We start from the raw sequence: 23,391 nt of genomic DNA on the forward strand, positions 1-23,391 counted from the left end.
CTGGATTTGAAATGGGTTACCAGTGCTCTGCATGCCTTGAGAATGTTGTCCAAGTTGTTTGTGTTGGTCACTGCATTCTGTACAACCAGGTTCAGCATATGTGCTCTACATGGCAGGTGAGGAATATCAAGATTGCTCACTGCAGCTCCACTGTCGGTAACAACAGCTACAACTTTGTCCATGATATGCCATTCTTCCAGAACTCTTCTTATGACACTTGCAAGGTATACAGCTGTGTGTTTTGTCTCAAGTTCAATTGTTGCAACTACCTTTGACAGTAAAATGTATTCACTGTTGAAATAATGGGCAGTGATAGTTAGAAAGGATGTTGTATTTAAAGAGGTCCAGATATCTGTTGTGATCGATACATATGATGTGAAGTGCAGATTTCTTTGAATATCTGCCTTGCATGATTCGTACAGTTCTGGTCAGATGACGTCTGCTGAGCAATGTGTAACGTGGTTCAATTTCATGAAGTAATTTAAGAAATCCCTTTTTTTCAACAATACAGAGAGGTTGTAAATCTTCAGTCACCATTTCACCCAGCAGTGAATCGAGTCTTTTCACTTTTTCAGGAGTTAACTCGCCAAATTTGAAGCTCTTATGGAGTGTAAGCTGACGCGAGCCTCGATTCCTTCAGAATGTTCAGGGATGATCACAGATGGAAGTGGACGGTTGTTGGTCACACTGAGATATTTTTTTCACTAGGATGTCCAGGAGGATTATCTATATTTAATACATCAATACTATCAACATTATCAGATTGCTGAAAAGCAATGAAATGCTTTCGTTTTAAGTGATCCCTTAAATTTTATGTATTGTTCCGGCACTGAAATTCATTTCTGCAAATTAAGCATTTCGCAGAAAATTCTGAAGTTTTGCTAAAATATTGCCAAACTGCTGATATATTTTTTTATGTTCACATTAGAGTGTATAAACTACCCGATATACATAAAATACCACATACAGTTTAATTAAAATATCGGCACAACCTGCATTCACAGTAGTGTTCAATGCTAAACTGAGAGTAAACCCGCGAGAATTGGTTAATTTCATTGGTTGGGATGGGAAGAGAATTTACATTATGAATTACTGGCATTGTAGTATTGTTGAAAAATAATTAACTTATCAGAAACATACTGACACTTTGCTCTCCAGTTTTTGGGTTGTATGGAGATACAATTTTATAAAATTATGCGGAGAAAATACCGGGAATGTCTATGATTGCCCATGCAATGCAGGGAATAATATTTACGGACCGTCATTGGATACTGTTTAAAATTCGCGCCACCGTAATACTATTGTATTGGTTCCTATCATTTCCGTAACATTCGACTTGCGTGCTATCGTTTTGAGCGAAGTGGGAGCAACTACAGCAGGAGAATTCAGTATCATATAAACCGAATGAAACATCGAATGTTGTTGAAAACAATCGAATGAAACGGTAGTTTGCGACTATCGAATAATTCCATAGTTTTCATTCTGAATGCCCATCGCTAGGTAGCAGTCATCAGTGTGGTGCACGTTGGAGAGTGGACGTGTGACTATCGGTGCTAGTATATTACTCAGTGTGGTGTGCGAGTAGGTTCGGGTGATAAGTGGTTCGTCTTGTTCAGCTTCCTTGGGAGCGGTACGAGGTTTTGTATTATATGTCTTAAATTCTAACTCCCTCCCCACATTATGGCGGAGTCGAGTGGGGGACAGAGTATTGGGGAGGAGTCTGTAGAAGTTGATATTCGTGAGTACTCTATGGAAAATACACTTGTGTTAAATGACCCAACCCCATCGGATCGTCACCGTGCTTCCTCTACTAAGGTTGATGTGTATGCTCTTAAACCTGAAACGCAGACATACGATGATCCACATAAAGGCCCCTATCTAGTATTTGTGGAAGCCATTGATGAATGTAAGAAATTGGGCAGTATACATCCCATGGCCTTGGGAAAAAATTTTTATGACCGTGAATTTGAGGGTGTTACTCAAATTGCTAGGCGAGCTCGCCATAGGATTCAAATTGAGTTTCAGACAAGCACAAAAGCTAATAACTTTCTCACCAATCCTATCTTAAAGGAAAAAAATCTTAAAGCGTTTATTCCTTCCGCGTCACTATATAAGATCGGAGTTATTCGAGGGGTTGATAAAGATTTGTCCCTAGAGGAAATTTGTCAGGTTGCTGAATCGACCGCCCCTATCGTTGGAGCTCAGGGAATGAACCGATGCTCCGTTCAGGATGGCCGGGTTAGTTATATTCCAACTGGCACCATTAAACTCACGTTTCGTAGCCAGACTTTACCTGCCTTCGTTTCCATTTATCGGGTTCGTACCCAGGTCGACCCATTTGTCTTTCAACCGACTATCTATAGGCGATGCCAACGATATGGCCGTACCAGAAAAAACTGTAGGGCTCAAATCCCTCGATGTGCCAATTGCGCACAAGATCATGAAACTACAGTATGTACGACTCCTACCAAACTTTGTCTCAATTGTTCCGGGGAGCATTCAGTAGGATCTTTACAATGCCCAGAACATAAACGACAACAGGATATGAAAGAAAGCAGGCTTTGGAAGTTTCTCCTTTATCCTCAGAGTCCTTTTCTACCCCAGTGTCCAATAGATTCAACCCCCTTTTGACCATACAACATTTTCCTCCACTCCAGAAATCTGCGCCGGTTCTACAGAATCAGCAGCCCATAAAACGTAAATTTACGGCGGTTGTATCATCACCCACCCCGAGTCCGGATAGGTCTCCAGGTTATGATGTTCAGGGATATCGTGAACTCCTCAAAATACCTCCCCCGGCTACACCTGCAATATCTCCCAAAGTCTCTGTATCCGGGACGAACATTTCAGTTCCTTCCAAGCAGGCTGTGTCGCCTGAGACCGCAAAGCCAGAAACATCCCGGGCTTCGAACCCGGTTTTGAAATTAATTCCAGTTATTTCCGACAGTATGCTAAGGCAGCTGAGCACGATGCCACATGGTCAAAAAGGCTCCTTACTCTGCAGGAGGAAGTTGTGGCTCTTTTAAACAACCTGGAATCTTATGTTGCTTCACAGACTAGGTCTCCCAGGAATGCCAGTAGTCATGTAACCAAATAACACGAACTCCCTCCGATACTTGCTTTATATCTACCCAATATCCTAGTCATTCATATTCTCGCGGTACCCAATATATAGGCGAGTTAGATACTCGATATCTAGCCGTCGTCCCCTTATTCACTTCTTTTCTGCCACCCACCCAGTCCAGTAGTTTAGATACCTTTATCTCTAACCTCGGTGTTGACCCGGTCTGTTTGTGTTCGGTAGAAAGTCGCCAAGTACCGGTCGCTTTGGCGTGAAGATTAGTCCCCTTGTGTCCTTGTGTTTTTCCTGTGTAGTCGTTTTGTTGTTTCATTCCTTAATTTCCCACATTTCTTACACGTTTGACTTTATTTGTCCGCCTCCTCCATACTTAGTTTGTTTTATTCTAGGGTACGTGGCTGGGTATACCGCTCTCAAGCGAAGCCCATAAAATTATCGTGACAAGACAAGACAAGACAAGGTAGCAGTCTATATCTTTCATGATTGTCGTTGGTACGCACGCCATGTATTTTCTGTCTTTTGGTTTTGTGTAATGGTTGGTCTTGGTTGTCCCAGATGACTTTTGACTTCTATCCATGTGCAGTAGTTAGCTGGAGATAAGTGAATTATACCGGATGTGTATGTATACGGTCGAGGAACGACGCACTGTTTATAAATTTGTGAGGGGCCGTATGCACCATTTCCGGTTTACTTTCGAAGTGTTTGGCTTGTCGTTATTTAATGTTCGAATTAATTTGTTTTGCGCTGTGCATCTCGGACATATTGCGGCTGCTTCTGCCGGTTTATTCTGTGGATTGCGCTGTTTCCGTTAATATTTTCTACATCAGGAAATTGCAGTCTCTTACGTTTTACACCGTGTCCAAAGGAGTCTCAATCTTATGCATCTCTATTAGGAACTTTATACCGTACTTTACGTGATAGGAAATAAGGTAAGCTTTATTGTTCAGTTCTCATTTAAACATAAAAGATCAGCGGTAGATAATTCTGTTTTTCAGCCTACTGTAGGGTGTCTACATTAAATATATCTCAGCTACCATTCCTAGCGATAAAACATGCAAATTTGTTCTAACATGGTACCGAATTGATCCTGAATAGCCTGCTCACGCTCAGTAGTATACACTGGCACCAAAGAGTATTGGCACACCTACTATTATATATGCATTCCACACAAATACATGTGATGACAAAACACCGATATATTTGTTGAAATGTACAGTAGTAAATATAATGTTCTTCGAGTATAATTGGTTTCTCACAACAAAAATAATAGTTTACAAAACAAAATCAGTTGCTCTACACATCAAAAAAAGTATTGGCACACCTATACACAAATGAAATTAAAGTCTCTGTAATTCACATAACTCAAGTCTAGTAGCCTTTGTGCTTACCGTTGGCACTGATGACAGCTTGTAGACGTCTTGGCATGGAGGGAACCATGTTGCGAGTTATCTCTCGTGAGATTTTGACCATTCCTCCAACAACACCGTCTGTGGAATAACATTTTCAAACTTTTGTCTCCAAGTGAGCCCAAAGGTGCTCTATTGGTTTAAGACCAGGGCTTTGTGTGAAGTGAAAACTTTTCTTGGTGCATTATATAGTAACCACTCCCACGTTCACAGAGTCGTATGTTTCGGGTTGTTGTCTTGTTGAAAGTTAAAGATGCCTACAAGACCCAGTTTCTGTGCACTGCTACATAAGTGGCCTTGCAACACATCGGTATATTTACGATGATCCACGACACCTTCAATAACAGCCAAGTCACCAATACCAGAAGTTCCCATGCATTCCCAAACGACTATGCTCCCTCCCCCATGTTTTACTGTAGGTAGGGCATGTAGTGATTGGAACTCTGTATTTCGTTTGCAGCACACTTTTACATTTCCATCCAACCCAAACAAGTTAAACTTGGATTCGTCAGAAAATAGCACAGAATTCCAAAATTCAGTCGATTTATTGACATAATCTTTGGCGAACTGGAAGTGTTTTTTTCGGTTAATTTCCGAAATAAATGGTTTCTTTCTGGGAGATCTCCCATGAATATCAACTGCGTTCAAAATATTCATAATAGTTTGAGCACTGACCTGTTTGTTGGATGTTGTCTGGATGTCCGATACAATCGACCCTGCATTTTAAAGGACTCCTTTAGTGCAAGGCGAACCAGCCTTTGATGCTTCGTACATGTAGGAACTCTTGGACGTCCAGATCTGTGTGTATTGTTTGTTGTACCTGTCTCTTGCAACTTCTTGATGATTGCCCGCATTGTTGAATAAGTAACAGAAAGTTCTTTACCAAATCCATGGTAACTTTTACCCTACGAATGCAAGAAAACCACCAGGGTGTGGAATGACACGGAATGCTCCTTTGCCTTCAGATTTTTCCTGACAAGTGAATGACCCATACACTGGCGTCAGGCAAGCGATTGAACTGTTTGTCATCTCCGATTGCACAAATCTGGTATGCACGGCGCTGTCTGTAAAGCTCAATAACAAATGACGTACAGTGTGCCAATACTTTTTTGAGCAGGAGAAAATCTTGATTGAATAGATTACATGTGTTTATGTTGTGTTTAGCTAATAGTTTAATATGCATATTTTTTCCTTTATTGAGTAAGGGTTAATGGTGTACTCATAATGCTCCTAGTATTTATATAATTGTATTATATGTGAAACGGTGTCTGTGCCAATATTGTAGGTGCTGTTCCAACAGAAATTCAGAACTTCTTCGGAACTGTGAGTTCTGAATTCAAGCTGTTCTAACTACATTCAGAAGCATTTCAGAGCCCATGCCAGCAGTGTGGGTTCAATACCAGGAACTGCATGTTGTATACATGCACATTTGATTCTACCAGTAAATGGTGTGACTACATGCAGTACTTCTCACTGGAATAGTGAGGTCTTCCATCATCCATTGTTTAACATTTTGTAACAATTCGTAGATGCCGTTTATACAGTTCACAAATGTTATTTACTAATTCCAACAAACCATTATTAACAATAACGTCTGGAAGCATTCTGATTCATGTATGCTCATTTAGATAATTTTGAAGGAGTTCATAGCCCGTTCGCAACTGTTTGTTGTGACGAAGTAGTTTATAGCCATTTCAGAACTGTTGATCGGAACTGTTGTAATGAAGGAGTTCATAGCCAGTTGGAACTGTTCTTGTAACAAAGGAGTTCAAAGCCAGTTCAGAACTGTTTGTTTTAGTGGACATACAGTATATATTGTAGCATAATCAGTAATGGTTGCAACTTTCTGGATAAACTTGCCAGTGAGTACCTGGCTATTCTCTATCAAATAATTTGTTTGATCAATAAGGAATCTGGCTGAACTGCTACTTAATTCAACATATTGTGTGGAGGCTATGAAAGGGGCTGCTAGCCCATGTGAGTACTGTGCGCCGAGAGAAGAACTATGGCTATATCTATGTAAGAAACTGGCTTATTAAAATACATAAGGCACAGGGGTTCCCCACAATTGTCATTAACATTCAGAATGATTTACATAATTGGTAAGTGTGTTGAATAAGACGGGACCCACCACTTACTTCCAAAGCTTTGTGGATTGAAAACAAAACTGGATGTACTATATCAAACATTCCTAATAGTGACTTTCAAATTTTATATTGTATCTGAATCTCCGCTGGACTCTAGTATAAAGAGAGTGAGGTTTATATTGAGCAGTACAAAATGTACATGGCCAATAGAGCTAGCGGAGGGACAGGGCACAGGGATTGTGTCTTCACAGTGGCTAAATGTGGATCATTTGCCCTGCAAGTTGAGCAAGAAATGAATAGTTTCGAAGGTTTGGTTGTAGAATTTCTTTTTTTGTTTGTTACAATTGGCTTTACATTGCACTGACATAGATAGGTCTTATGGTAATGATGGGATAAGAGTGGGAAGGAAGTCGCAGCCCTAGAAAAAGTTTTCTGTGTTTTCTCATTTTCATGCCAAGGAAATGCTGGGACTCTACGTAACTCAAGGTGACAGTTACTTGGTTCCCACTCCTAGCCATAATGCCATAAGTCCTATCCGTGTCAGTGTGATGTAAGTAAATAATAAAAAAAGGAAGGTACATCAAACCAAGTCATTAGACTCCCAGTGTAGTGGGTGATATGTAAGTTGCATAGTCACAGGCTTTTCAAAAGAGGTATGCAAATTAATCCCATTCTGTGGGTGTGGGTTGTTCTGTTATTGAAAATGTTTTTCCCTGAGGTTCATTTTCCAGGTAAAACTGGAGGTCCTGTGGCTATGAGCACAGTATCAACAGTTGCCTAAAAGTACAGACTTGACTACAAAACAGCAATAATAGTGTTTGTTGCTCATGTTTCAGTGCAAGGTCCGTGGAAGTAATCTACATCCTGAAAGCATCTAGACCTTCACACGCTCTTTAAAATGGACTTGGAAGTAAAGGTCAAAGAGGAACCAATCTGCTTTGAGGAAACTTCAAATACTTCATGTGTAAGTATCATTCCAGGTAACTTTATAGTGATTACAATTAAACCCTTAGCAGTCGCCTGAGTTTGACTGGTTACATAACTCTACTTTTATCTGATGTTCAGGAGATGTATGATTATCTTGCTGTCTATTCCTAAAGCTCATATATATTTGTATACTAATATCAAATTGACTAAGTATATTTTTTATGATTACACAAATGCAGAATTTCCAGGTATGCACCTTTTATGTGAGCAAAACTGTCTGAAAGGTGACGAAGTGGTTATTCTCTTCATCTCTCTTGGCTTTGTAGCTCTTGTCAGGAAAAATGGCGATCTGAGTAGCTCAGATTGTGGAGGGTTTGCCTTCTGGTTTCATGTTGGCATATTAAATCCTTTATCACCCTGATGGTATTAAAGGTGCTCAAATATATTAGCCTCTTGCAGGAACGATTTCCATCATCTTAGTGTTTTGAAAACTTTAAAGCTAGTTTTGCACCACATAGAATCAATAAGTGTTAGGCTGGTGAGCGGGTAGTCTTCCTCTGCTTCAATAATTTACAGTAAGAACAGCAAATTATAGCCACGAATTCATGGACATGATGGGAGGTTTGATCCGCTCTTGTCTAAATTCCAGCCCAACACCAACATAGAAAGATTCCGTCTGACATGATATAATGAATTGCACGTTTAGATCATAAGGAGTCAAATAATTCAATGGTAAACCAGTTCATTCTAGAAAGTGTTCTAAGAATAATAAGGCAAAGATATTAACTTTGGTAGTATAATAGTTAATTTTTTAATAGGTCAATGCTTAAGAGGGCTACAACAGAACAAACAGTACCAAGAAACTTTTTATCAATAATTGATTTTTCTAAGTAAATAATCTGACGTTTTAATAAATGTTTGAAGTGTCACGTAACATAAGAATAACCAGTTGAACTATTTATAAATGTTCTTTTTTTTTTTTTTTTTTTTTTGCTAGGGGCTTTACGTCGCACCGACACAGATAGGTCTTATGGCGACGATGGGATGGGAAAGGCCTAGGAGTTGGAAGGAAGCGGCTGTGGCCTTAATTAAGGTACAGCCCCAGCATTTGCCTGGTGTGAAAATGGGAAACCACGGAAAACCATTTTCAGGGCTGCCGATAGTGGGATTCGAACCTACTATCTCCCGGATGCAAGCTCACAGCCGCGCGCCTCTACGCGCACGGCCAACTCGCCCGGTATATAAATGTTCTAATGTGTTCCATTACAACAAACATTATCAAGAAATAGGCATTATTTGTATATGTGTTAAAATAATGGTATATATTGATGATGTCTTATGTATAGATGCATAATATTAGACCTTAAGTTATGGGGAATATTGATTTATGATGTGGAAATCGCTAATGAAGTGAGTTGGGGCTCCCGAAACATGTACAAGTGAAATAATTGTACAAAATTAGAAACTGGTAATATATTGACAGGGCAGACCAAACCATCACATGTAGTATATTACATGCTGGATGTCATTCATTGTTATTGGAAATAGTGGATAGTTGTTGGCATGGAACCTTGTATTCAATATTTTTCCCCATGGATAGTTTAATGATTGGTTACATAACACTAATTATTTTCAGTGTAAATTAACTGAACAGGCCCTATTCTTTAAAGAATGAGCACCTGTATGTTACCTAGAAGGCCCCAGTAAGATTTCCAATGAGTTCGAGATATCAGTACCTGAAACTTAATGCTTGTTCTGGATCCTATTAGTGCTATGGACTTTTCTTCATTAGGTAAAATTACTACAGTGACATTTGGGTTACTTTTCGAGATAAAATTACTGGTGGTCACTTGTCGGTTCCTTTTCGCCTAAAATCATGTGGGGGTCATTTCCATTAATGCAGTATTGATAATTCTATATTATCCTCTTTGGCACAAACAGATTTAAATTTAACTTTTATATGGGAAGCTTGTTCATTATAGATTTTTACTCATCTTTTCTCGTGATTAAAAAGATTTCATAATGTTGATGGACAACTTTGGTAATTGGATTTTCTCCTGTCACAATTTTCTTAAGGCTTTTTAAAGTATTGCTTTTGAGATTGCACAGATGCATAAATCTAGGGGAGTACTATAATTTTTCCCTGTTATTGTCAGGAATTAACAGGGGTCATGTGGATAGTGAGATGGTTAAGTACTACATTGAAATGAGAAGTCACCTTATACTGTATTTAAAAACCAGTTAATTGCAAAATTGTTGACCACCTCTTTTTCCACCGTGATATTACATCACTGGTATCACCTGGCCTGAATGTGTGGTTGTAGGTACTGAAATCTACCACAACTGAAGGAATGTTATAACAACCTTATTATTCTTTTTTATAGAAACAAATTCCTGCAGGATTTCATTATCTTACAAGCAAGTGTACAGGTTTAGAGTGATAGGGCAGGCCATGATGTTAATGTGATAAAAGAATTGTAGTAAATATTAGTTCAACTAGAGTGCTATCCCTAAGACCTGTTAATGGGTGAAGTGCCCTGCCATGGTTACAGACCGCCCAGCTAGCATAACCTAGACATGCACTAATTACATACTGTAAAACTGTTTAGTTCAGTGATCAATCATTATTTTCAGCATAATTACATCAGAGTTTAAATGTTTAGCAGTTTTCAATGATGTCACAGACCCGTATGGCCCTCCACAGCAATAGAATAGTAATCCCTGGTATTGAATGATTATGAACGAACAGTAGAACACTAGAAATCCTCTGTTGTCTTGTTCAGGGTAAAAATACTAAAATAGTTCAATTTTGCATTTACTGTTACCCGTCTGTTAATACGAATGCCGTGAGGGGAATAAATTGAAATTTTTTCATATCCGTTTATTACGTAGTATTCTGCACCAAGCCACTCATTCCTGATACTCGGGTGACAAAATTTCTGTGGAAAACACTGCACTAGTTAGAGAAGAAACTGGTAGGACAGGATAAATTTACATGGAAACCTGCATCATTCTAGTCCATGGACCATGAGCCATGCATATTAGTAATGACTGTAATCTACATAAATAAAATTGTCACAACTGGGTAAATATATATTGATTATTTTGGCAGCATCTTCTTTTAATTCTCCATTTCAGGTCTAATAATGCTACCTAAATATTTTTTTACCTTAGGGGGTCTTGCCTATTTCTTGTTGTTGTTTGAGTACTTGTAACTGAAAAACTACTGGCTGTATTTGAACCCACATTTAGAATCCTCTTATCCATGGATAGTTTTTAGGTTCAATATCATTTCAACATCCTTGAATTGACTGTGGATTTATGTGAAGACTAAAACAATGATTTTACTCTCCCAAAAAATATACATGGCCAACCTTATTAGAAATCTACCAACCTTACTGGAAATCTATTCGTAAAACTTCCTGCTCATGTACTCTATTTTGATAGGAGGATTAATGAGGGAGATATCTTTTCAGGCTGACTTACAATCTTAACTCCTAAAGCACATAGCCTGTGAGAAACGTTCTTTCTACCTGACAGGAACTTCACATTTATTGTAAATCACTTAGATTGAATAATTTTTTATATCCACATGAAACAGTAGACGTGCTGTCATAATAGCACTTTGAGGAATCTCATGAGTCAGACTCTTCATGAGAGTAAAAGCTACAGGGACAGTCATCAGCATCCTCCTTCGCATTTTCAGAAGTCACTGATGTGGACTAGTCACCTCACCTGACAATGTTCTCAACCTCACAAATCATCCAACTTTACCATGATACACTTCCAGCACCCATTTTAATGGTCAGTCGATCCAGTTCTTTCCCATCAGCTGCAACCAGCACCACATCCTCTTCTCCAGTGTTTGTAGACATTGTATTCTGCTCCTGGATCAACTGACTTAGGTACTCTTCTCAAAATCTTTTGCTACTGTAGTAGAAATCAACATCTCCTTGATAAGTTCACAGAATCCAGTTGATCTAAATCTGGTATTCCCATGCAGACATTGTCTTGCAAAATACTTGAAGGTGAAAGTTGTTTGAGATCTTCAGGCTTCTCAGGCAAGTAGGCAAGAGGACAGGAATCAACGACGGCTTCACACTTCCACAGTAGTGTCGTCAACTCTTCACAGCACAGTGAAGCTCTCCCAAAGACACATCTCAAATTTCTCTTTACTATCTGAATCAGACTTTGCCACTGACCACCCCACCAGCCTGCTGTGGGAGGCTTAATTCTGCACTGTATTTGCTGCATTGTGGACTCTCTTTCTGTGTGGTGTTAGTCGACAGTTCAAAACAAATTACCTGTACCATTGAAATTTGTTCCATTTTTGTTGTAGAAACTCTTGGTCTTTCTCATCGAGTGATGAACTGTGGAAAACTCAGTAAAAATCCATTCGTTATGAAATTGCTGTCCTGTTCAAGTGCACTGCCCTGAACACAGCAAATGTAAAGAACATAATCCACCCCTTCCTTTTTACTTTCAGTATCAAGAGTCCAGCACTTCAAATACCGATAGAGTTCCTGAATCAATAACCGCCTTCTTAGCTTTGTGCCGTTTTTCATCTCACACATCTTGACATCATGGTCTGGCTTCTCCTTCATCCTTGTATAACAGAAAATCTTTCACGCAAATGCAGCAGTAACATACGAGTGCCAACATTTAATATTCTACCACCCACTGGCCCCTCTCTAGACCCGAACACAACAGAGAAAATAAGTTCAATTGAGTTTGGACTTTTGTCATACAGTCATTCAGTGACAACTCCCTCTTCCTTTTACTGGATGTGTTGAATATGGGCCTAATTCGCATTGTTGCACTGTCCTTAATTACACCCTGATGAGGTAAAATGTAGCCTTTACCTCTAGCCCCTTCATAATGTCTCTCTTCAACAATACCACCTTTAGCCCATTCTTCCAGTACAGCATCATACACTTCAAATTAATTCTCATGAATAATTTTCTCAGTTATAGTACACAGTCTTTTTCTGCAACATTGCTGTGTCATATATTACTTGCAATCCCTATTGTTTCTCAACTCTTGTGTCAAGAGGGCAATGATGTTGGTGAATTTACTCTTAAGGAATTGGAAAGGATGGTAGATATACTCCTTTGTAATAAAGCAGCAGGAATATAGGAAATTAGGCCCGAAATGATGAGGTATAGCAGGAAGGAACGGTTGAAATGGCTTCATAAAATAAGATTATAATGCAGTGTTAGTAAGGCACCTTCAGATTGGATGAATGCTGTAATTGCACCTACCTATAATCCATCAAAGAAGAAGGAATGCAACAGTTATCAAGGTATCTTAATAATCAGTATACCAGGCAAGGTGTTCAATGGCATCCTTGAAGGGAGGGTGAGATCAGTGATTCAGAGGAAGTAGGATGAATAGCAGTGAAGTTCCAGGCTATAAAGGGGCTGTCAGGATTGTATTTTCTCTATTAGTCAGAATTTTGAAAAATCTTTGTTGTTCGTAGTTTACATAGATCATCTGCTAGAAAGTGGCAGTAAGGTGAAAATTTAGTAAGCAATCTGGCGTATGCTGACAACTTTATCTTAATGGCAGATTTTGCCCAAAGCCTGCGATCTACTGTCTTGTAGCATGAAAATAGGTACAATGAGTATGGCATGAAAATTAGCCTTTCTAAGACTAAATTGATGTCAGTAGGTAAGACATCCAAGATAATTGAATGTCAGATTGGGGATGTGAAGTTGGAACAGGTAGATAATTTCAAATAGTTTGGACGTGTGTACTCCCAGGTTTATAATGTAGTAAGTGAACTGGAATCAAGCTAATGCAGTCTGCTCATAGTTTCAATCAACAGTATTCTGGAAGAATGAAGTCAGCTCCTGGACGATACTATCTTAGGTGTTTTTCAGACCAACTTTGCTTTACGGGAGTGAAAGCTCGGTGGACTCAGGATAACTTATTCACAACTTAGAAGTAACAGACATGAAAGTAGCAAGAATGATTGCAGGTAAAACAGGTGGGAACAATGACAGGAGGGTACTTGTTATGAAGACATAAAGGCTAAGTTAGGATTGAACTGAATGAATGAAGCTGTAGTCATGAAGCGAAACGTGGTGGGGTCATGTGAGGCAAATGGAGCAGGATAGTTTACATAGGAGAATGATGGAGTTGGTCATGGAGGGTAGAAGGAATACTGGGAGACCATGGCAATGATGATTAGACTCGGTTTTTAATGATTAAAAAATCAGAGATATAGAACTAGTTTGAAATAGGGGATTGTTGTGGTGATTTGTACATTCACAGAGCCTTGCAGACTGAACACCAGAAGGAACAACAGTCTATAATGAATATGTATGTATCTATTCCTTTAACAGGGCATTTCATAATGTGCTCATGGATAACTATTGCATTAGCACAGAGTCTGTGTTTGCCGCTATTGGCAGCATGGTCTGAAGATATCTGGAAGATTCCTCTGTTCTTTATGCAGTACAAAATACTAAATGCATTCTTACATACAATCATCTGTTTATTGCCTTATTACATGATATACAAAAATGCTATCTGATTTGAGTATTGGTTCACTTTTAGTTCACCTCCTTGATGGTGATTTTTGATCAGTCAGCCCCATTACAAAAGAGTCTTGCTATTTGAATAGGAATGGAACTAAATTTTCAAGCAATGGTCCTTCTCATCGTAATTTAGCCATTCAGAATGTTGATGATGATAATAATAATAATAATAATAATAATAATAATAATAATAATAATAATAATAATAATAATAATAATAGTGGCTTGTTGCAGATTTTTTTAACTGACACCTCTAGAAAAACATGAATGTCTAAGCACTGAGGCAAAGAACAATAAATGTGTCATATGTTCCATACTGTGCATCTCAACCATAATGATAAGACAAGGATGTGTGTCATGTAGACTCATTACACTGCACCAATCCACATGTGTCAGTGCTTGTGCACTACAATGGAATTATACCTTTATAGGACTCTATTAGATCCTCATATTCCGTACAAGATATGAATTGCATTATTGGGGTGTCTGTGTTTTCCCCTATTGGCAGCTTGGCCTGAAGTTATCCAGGAGTTTGTGTTGATTAGGAGGATGTAATAAAGTCTTGTGGGTGTATAATTCATTACTGCCAGTACGAACATGAGCTGATGTTATGTAACACTGCAAAAGACGCAAATACTGCACATATTTAATTAATTTAATTAACACACTATTGAGCTAAAAGAAGATATATGATGGTTCAACTTTTCAGTACTATTAAAATTTTTACATTCCTTGCTTAATTATAATTGGTATCAACCTTTATTCTTGATCACAATTTGTTTACCTGTGCATTGTCTGTTATACTTTTTACTGATCAGCTGAAATTTCAACACACAGTGTTCTCTGAAGTGTTTTAGTGCTTCACAAACAGCAACTGATGGAATTATTTAAACTTATCATTTTATTTACCTGTGCATTGTCTTTTATATTTATTTGTGATTGGCTGATGATGGTCGACACCGGTACCAATTGTAATTAAGTAGGAATGTAAAAAATACATTTCGTATTTTAATAGTATTGAAAGGTTGAACCTTGATGTATCTTCTTTTAACTAAATAGTGAACTCACCTCAATACGAAACACTATGAAATTCTTATCTCTTAATATTTTACACACTGCTTGCAATATAATCAACATATTCACTATATAAAGAAAGGACTACATAGTTGGTGACTTAATCTTGATCATGTCAATCAAAATCCATTTCTTGTTGAATTCTCTGTACAAGACCAGGGTTCAATAAAACAGTACCTTTCAAAAACACATATTACAATTACAAGATAGGTCGATCTGACCAGTAAATAAATTGCTTATGGCTTTCAGTGTCGGGAGTATCTGAGGACAAGTTAATCTTGCCAGATGCAGGTCTTTTCATTTGACGCCGGTAGGCGACCTGCGCGTCTTGATGAGGATGAAATGATGATGATGACAACACATACACCCAGCCCCCATGTCAGCAAAATTAGCCACTTACGGTTAAAATTCCCGACCCTGCCGGGAATCGAGCCCGGGACCCCTGTGACCAAAGGCCAGCATGCTAACCATTTAGCCATGGAGCCAGACAATCTGACCATTGAGACACTTCCTGTATACAGCTTTGAGTTGACCAGAATTTTATATCCATCTTAAACTCTATGTGAGGAAGTATCCTAGTACAGAATCCTCTCCCCAGACATACGTTCTGCAAGACCTTGTACAATTAACAAATCAGAAATGATACCATTCATTGCAGTTATTTTCTTAGTGTTACAGAGGTACGAACCATCAGTTAACATAATATTATTAGGATAACTTATGCATTCTTCAATATCAGTACAGATTTTGTCCTGGTTGGAATATCTGTTTGCAGCCTTGGTTCACTTACCCGTAAGACGCCTTGAATTTATTAAATGAAATGCAAAATTTAGGAACATTGCAACCTGAATGGTACTTTCACAATCAGTAAACGCTTCAAGGCCTAGATCACTGCAAAATTTAAGGTATAACCCACGCAATTACTGAAGGTTTATGCACCTAAGAAAATGTTTATCTTCTGTCTCACCCACTCTAAATTATTTCTCCTTAATCTGTAACTAGTGTGCAGGCCTTTCACTTCCTGTAATAGTACCAAGTTCTTCCAGGTATTTCACCTCAGTAATATTTTCTTGGTCTGGAGCACTACCATCTACAAAAACCTGCTTTTCTGCAGCATCAAGGAAAGTTAATGCCTTTTGCTCTAACTCTGCTGTATGTGGAAATAAACACTGGGGAGTTCAGTCCAACAGACTTCATTCCTTCGGCTATTAGTCGCAATCCCATCACAGCTGCTGACTATATGATTTTCTTGTATGAGCCCTCCACAAACTGGTATTTTTGAGCTCCTGTTCAGTGTTGCCACCATAAAGTCTAATACTTCCTTGTCCACTTCATACTCACCAGTGTCTAAGTATACCTGAGCTAAGTCACCATGACACAAAACTGTTCATTGTCCCGCACCAAGTTCTTAACAGCCGTTTCATTAAACATCTGAGTTCCGAGGATTGATTGTGAACTAACTTCTAACTGCTAACTTCTTCTTTCTTTTAAAAAGTCTCCTTGTGAAACCTGGACTGCCATCATTAGATGTTGCCCAGTGAGAAATATTTTGAGGATGTGGTGGTGTAAAAAATTCCTGAGGTACCGGTAACCATAGAGATACTGGGGATATCGATGCATGGTTGGGTTGGCCTGAAGCCTGACAAGGTCTTGGATCACCTCTTGGAAATAGCTACCCAGAACATTGAGACCGGAACCATTATGCTTCTTGTGAAGACCTTCAATGATTTCTTGCTGATGGAAGACTTTCCTCCTGTTCCTCTTTGTTTGCTTTGCTATGATTTCAGCCGTTTTATTTTTCTGGTAGCCTGCTCCAATTACTGCATTAATTAGGGATGGGGCAAAAGCTTTAGATTTAGTCATAGGTTTGGTGATTTAAAAAATAACATTTTAAAACAGCGTCACCCAGATCACTACAATTTTAAGTTGCATCATAAATAGGAGCAGCAAATGGTTAGGAAGAGATAATTTATATCTGTTTAATAGTCTCACTTAAATTTTAACAGGTGGCATCTGGTGGGTTTTCTTGGTTACGTTTTATTGGCAGGGAGCACTCTATTTTTCCTTGTTTGCAAATGTGAGGGAAAATAAAATGCTTAGAACCATATCATGTTTGGCAGAAATAGCCACTGGTCATTTGATACATGTACTTAACTTCAAAGTATGCGGAGCATAAATGACTTTACTGGGTGGGATAAAATTTCTTTTTTCATCCTCACAACCCATTGTTGAGTTAATTCCTTGGTCTTTGAAAAGGAAATCAGAAACATGGTCACTGAATAATAACTCTGTCTCACAGTACTTCCTCTGTTTAAACATTAAAATGGGTTTAATATGAAACTGGAATTGCAAAAGCAATGTCAGTTATAATTCAGTAACACTTAGTTAAAACAAAATGTATTCTTGGATTAGTTACACTGATCAGTGCAGTCGTATGCTGAACATAGGCTGGCATTCTTGGGACAACAATCTGACCTTTTGCTTTTCAATAAATATGAAGTCCTGTCCCAAGGCACAATAGATCTATATTGAGCAAGTGGCCATGCGGTTAGGGTCATACAGCTGTGAGCTTGTATTAGGGAAATAGTGGGTTAAACCCACTGTTGGTAGCCTTAAGGTTTTTTCCATTTTCCTGTATTTGCGGCAGACAAATGCTGGGTCTGTACCTTAATTAGGGCCGTGGTCAGTTTCTTTCCACTCCTAGCCCTTTCCTATCCTATCGCTGCCAAAAGACCTATCTGTGTCGGTGCAACGTAGAGCAAGTTGCAGTATCCCTGTCAGCTGACCGTATGTACTCGTGCTTTCACAAGGAGCACTGATGTCAGGCATACAGGCCCTCTGTGATATTGTAGATAACCTATAGGTTGTGGTTCATGTTGCTTAGGGCTTATGACTTGATGACTTCCAAATGAGGTGGCATGCTCTAATCCATCTCTGGTGCTCAATGCCTGTTGTCTTCTGGATTGGCCCAGAACAAGTTTGTCACTTGTATTTAGGGTCTCAGTTTCATCCTTGGCTCTTTCGATATGAAAGTGACTGAGATATGAGCAGTATGGGTAACAGCATTTCTAATACAGCCAGATCCTATAGGAAAAGGTGTGAAATAGCTGGTCTGTATGTACAGTTCAGTGGATATGAGAGACTGTTATGTAACAGCACTGTCTTGCTGGAAGAGGAAAGCAATGTGAAACTACCTTACTCTTCATATCCTTAGTTTGCCTCCCCAGTGACACCTTGCTCATTATTGCAGCTGATGGCAAAGCTGTTGAGGATCCTCCCTGCCTTCAGGCGGAGTACTTCATATACAAGAAGAAATTTGGAAGATACATTTTCCTGCTGAGTTTTAGTAGGTACAGGATGTGAAAGATAACAGTGATAAATTGTGAAGTTCTTAATATTTCAGAATTGGTTTGTATATAATGAGCAGATTATTTGACCGGGTGAGTTGGCCATGCGGTCAGGGGCACGCAGCTGTTAGCTTGCATCCCGGAGATAGTGGGTTCGGATCCCACTGTTGGCAGTCCTGAAGATGTTTTTCCGTGGTTTCCCATTTTCACACCAGACAAATGCTGGGGCTGTACCTTATTTAAGGCTGTGGCCGCTTCCTTCTAACTCCTAGGCTTTTCCTGCCCCATTGTCGCCATATGACCTATCTATGTCAGTGCGACGTAAAGCAACTATAAAAAATTTAAAAAAGCAGATTATATGTAAGTATGTCTGTACATTTTCCTGATCATTCAGTGTTATTTTGAAAGGTTTTATATTATATAATTGTTCTACTCTTCAAAGAGAACTCTGAGCCTTTAAATAGGACATTCCTCCACTCCTGAAGTTCTCTTAGTTGTCATGCTTTTATGGATACTCAACATGGTGATTTTCTGACAAATGATAATGAAGATTTGGAACTGAAACTGTCTCATTTACTAGGAAATGATGAATTGTTAAGCCCACCCATATATAAATATATTTCCAGATGTGTCTGGAAAATTTGTCTAATATATTTACTTTTCCACAGGACAATCACAAAATTATATCAGAAGAGGTACATTTGAAAGAAGAACCAAAATCAGAGTTGGCAGTGCCAAGAGAAACACAGGTGAACACATTTGAAGTAATCTATTATTTTGATGACATTTTTCTCATAACGGAAATTTTTACAAACTGCTGAATAGACTTCATTGAGCAACTTCTCATTTTAAAGCAGACATTTTGAAGATGCTTGGAAAGATGTATAGTGAGGTTTCCAATACTTTTAAACAATTTTCATATTTTCTTCATGTAGTTCAAAATTTTATGCTAGGATATGTATAGCAGCTATTATTGTTCAGAGTCCCTCCACTGCATAGCATCTTGTGGCTGGTTTCTTCATGGTTACTGCTACCTTATCCTAACCAGATTTAGGCTATCATCCTTTCGTCATGTGCCGAAGAGCTCCAACCCATTTCTTCAAAATGTTTATCCGAGATGCCAGTCTTCTTCTGAGTCCTCTTTTGCCAAGATTTTTTCCTCAAAATTTTACTTGTAACAGACTGTCCTTTTTAGGAGTCCTCATAATGTGATACATGTATTCCAGCCTCTTTAGTTAAATTGTCTTGATAAGCTCAGGTTGACAGCTCGTTGTGTGGTGTACCACACTGTCGGCAGCCCTGATGATGGTTTTTATTGTTTCCCATTTTCATATCATTAATATGCTGGGGCTGTACGTTAATTGAGGCCATGGCTGCTTCCTTTCTACTTGCCCTTTCCTATCCTCTTGTCTGTATAAGACCTATCTCTGTTGCTGCAACATGGAAATACCCACAGGAATGACACAACTTGCCATTATATATCCACATCTTGAAAGTTTGGATTCTCTTTTCTGTGGGTAATAAAATATATAGGGCTCTACAGCATTTAGTAGGGAGGAGAGGACACAGCAATGTGTTATTCTCTTTTTGAGCTTTATTCTGAGATCGTTTCAAGATAGGAGGTGCCAAATGCTAATGATGATGGACTCCGCTTTCTCTATCCAGCATTTGATTTCAGCACAATGGTCCTATGTTACTCCCTGGATATACCATATTTTTTACCTTGTCTGCCTGTATGTTGTACATCAGAAAGATTTCTGATGGTGTAGGCTTCCTTTTTGTATTATTTTTTTGCCGGCCACGCAGTGTACGGGTAGCTTGCCTTCCTCTTACCTGGAGGCCCCGGGTTTGATTCCCAGCCAGGGAAAGGATTTTTACATGCATATGAGGGCTGGTGGATGTTCCACTCAGCCTATGTGATCAAATTTGAAGAGCTACCTGATGGTGAGATAGTGGCCCCAGTCTAGGAAGCCAAGAACAACGGCCGAGAGGTTCCGTCGTGCTGACCACACGACACCTCGTAATTGGTAGGCCTTCAGGCTGAGCAGCAGTTGCTTGGTAGGCCATGGCCCTTCAGGGGCTGTTGCACCATGGGGTTTGCAGTTTGGTTTCTTTTGCTTTATGTCGCACCGACACAGATAAGTCTTATGGCGACAATGGGACAGGAAAGGCCTAGAAGTGGGAAGGAAGTGGCCATGGCCTTAATTAAGGTGCTGCCCCAGCATTTTCCTGGTGTGAAAATGGGAAACCATGGAGAACTATCTTCAGGGCTGCCAACAGTGGGGTTAGAACCCACTATCTCCCGAGTACTTAAGATAGTTTTTGAAGCAGTTTTCCAGATGGAGTGGAATACTGCACTTTTTACATAGCCACCTCATTTTGGGCCATATTTTATGACCCTAGCATATTTTGCATGGCCTAGATGGATGTTTCTTCTTTCTGTTTGAGGAATAGGCACCGGAAAATGTCCCCATATATTTGCCTGAAGTCACAGGGGCTGTGTTGAGTAGGCGTTCTTTCTTTTGTTGTCCTAGGCAGGAGAGCAACACTCTGCAACAATCGCTCGCAAATGCTGTGAGAAATTTTGTATAGTGCAGCCACCTGCCAGTATCCTTCATGAACACAATGTATGAATTGAAGTTAGCCATATCTAATAGGTACTTCATTATCTTTTTTATGACCCTTGATAGTCCATTGCGTTACGGGAAAACATGTAAGGACTTGGTCTTGACGATATACTGCATTCATTTTCCGGTTGTATCTTCCATTATCCTTGGAGTCTTTCACTACTTCCTCTCCTTCACCTCATTTTCTTTGAAGTTTCACATCAAGGTCCAAGTCCTTATCAACAGTTGAAAGTAAATGCACATCCTTTCTGTCTTTCCATTTTATGGTGAGAATATTATTAGCTGTCATACTAATAGCCTCACCTTTCGCCAGTTTTACTGCGTGCAACTCTGGAGGCACGTTCTTCCTGTTACAGCATTTGGTACCCACAGCATGAGTTCCATTCTCCAAGAAGGTGTGAAAAAGTTCAAGAGATTTATTGTTATTTATCGTACGGCATATATATACAGAAACAGGAAAACAAGTACTTTATATTTTAATGTCCAAAGTTGTTATCCATTCTAGAGCCTCTGTATTGGCCTCTAGAAAATAAAACCAATCTCCAGGGTAGGCTCTTCTGCTACAGTCCTTTGTAGTATGTTCGATGGTTTGAAAAGGAGCACCACAGTCACACTCGGAGGATTGTATCTTCCCCATTTATACAGGGATGCAGCACAGACTCCATGGCCACATCGATTCCTATTAAGTATGGTCCAAGTTCTTCTTGGAAGATCAGACCTCGAATTAGGTGGGAAGAAAGGCCAGAAATGTTCACCTGTTTTTGAGATCCATTCTTCCTTCCACTGGACATAGGGGTTGAAATTGTCTTCTGTGAGCCTCTGAGCGAACTCAACCGGTGGATGTCTAGATTTCAGCCGGTTCCTCTGAAGGTCAGGAATATTGGAGTGGATGGGCAAGTCAGGCTTCTCATTTATCTTGTAGTATTCTCTCAACAGTGCTTGTGCTCTACGGAATGAAGGAGGCATGATGTTGCTCAAAACAGGAAGCCAGTGGGTAGGAGTTGATCTTATTACACCTGAAATAATCCTCATTGTGTTGTTGAGTTGAGTGTCTAGAAGTTTCACATGGCATCTGTTGATCCACACAGGAGAACAATATTCTGCCACAGAGAAAACTAAACCAAATGCAGAACATCTCAAGGTAGTTGCAGAAGCACCCAGGTTGTACCACACAACTTGTGCAGAATGTTGTTACGACTCCTAATCTTTGTTGCTGTATTTACTAGATGTTGCCTGAAGGACAGTGTCCGGTCTAATGTTATACCTAAGTACTTTGGGTAGTTATTGTGCCTGAGGACCATACCATTAGAAGACACTTGGAGAGTACAGCTTACCACTTTGTTATTTAGATGAAAGCAGGACACCTCACTTTTGCTGGTGTTTGGTTGGTGTCTCCATTTCTGAAAATAGTCATTAAGAATGGAAAGATCATCAGTTAAAATGTTCACCGTTTCTTTCAGGTTACTATGGCTTGTAGTTAAAGCTATATCATCAGCATACCAAAATTTTCTAGAGTTTGTTGGTGGCAAGTGTGATACATACAGATTGAACAGGAGAGGAGCCAAGACTGATCCTCGAGGGAGATCATTATTCAATCTTCTCAGCTTGCTAGTCCTATTCCCTAGAACAACCTGAAAGAGTGTACTATTAAGCATGTTTCCAATTAATTGTTCTATGGTTTTGCATGGTAACACCTGAAGAAGTTTATACAGCAGCCCTTCTCTCCAAACCATGTCATAAACAGCAGAAAGATGAAAAGAAAAAAAAAAAAGCAGCAGAGGTTTTCAACTGTTGCTGAAAGCCTGCTTCAGTGCATGTTGTGAGTGCAGGGACTTGGTCACAACAGCTATGATTCTGACTAAAATCAGCTTGGTCAATAGGAATATGTTGATTAATTACAATGTTAATTTCATTGTATAGTAGTCTTACAAGGAGTTTATAGCAACAAGTGAGGAGAGCGATTGGTCTGTAGTTTTGTGGTATATCTTTCGGTTTGCCAGTTTTCAATATGGCAAGGATTTTAGTGTTCTTAAACTCCTTGGGAAGAATATCTGTCTGAAGTATGTGGGTAAAGAACCACGTCAATCACCTTCTCTAATTCTTTCCCATATTTAAGATAAATTCAGGATGTTTTCCATCAAAACCTGGTGCCTTACCAACTTTCATGTCCTTTATTGCTGTATCAACCTCATCAATCATGAAGGCTTCAGAGTACTCGGAAGAGGTTGGAGAGGTACGTTTAAGCATCCTTAGGTTCTTTTTCACTGTTTTTGTATGTTTTTTATCTTTAGTAACCCTTGAA

The 23,391-nt window shown here is 39.2% G+C and overlaps 1 long non-coding RNA gene across 1 annotated transcript in view; it reads left to right on the plus strand.

Moving 5' to 3' along the window:
• Positions 1–3,508: 3,508 nt before the first annotated feature.
• Positions 3,509–23,391, plus strand: part of LOC137502432 (uncharacterized) — a 34,550-nt gene continuing 14,667 nt past the window's right edge. The window contains exons 1-3 of the long non-coding RNA XR_011018793.1: positions 3,509–4,008; positions 7,409–7,536; positions 19,131–19,211. This is a non-coding gene — a long non-coding RNA (uncharacterized lncRNA). The remainder of the gene's footprint in view (positions 4,009–7,408; positions 7,537–19,130; positions 19,212–23,391) is intronic.

The sequence above is a fragment of the Anabrus simplex genome, chromosome 10 (assembly GCF_040414725.1).
Source record: "Anabrus simplex isolate iqAnaSimp1 chromosome 10, ASM4041472v1, whole genome shotgun sequence".
In the NCBI taxonomy this organism is placed as follows: Eukaryota; Metazoa; Arthropoda; class Insecta; order Orthoptera; family Tettigoniidae; genus Anabrus; species Anabrus simplex.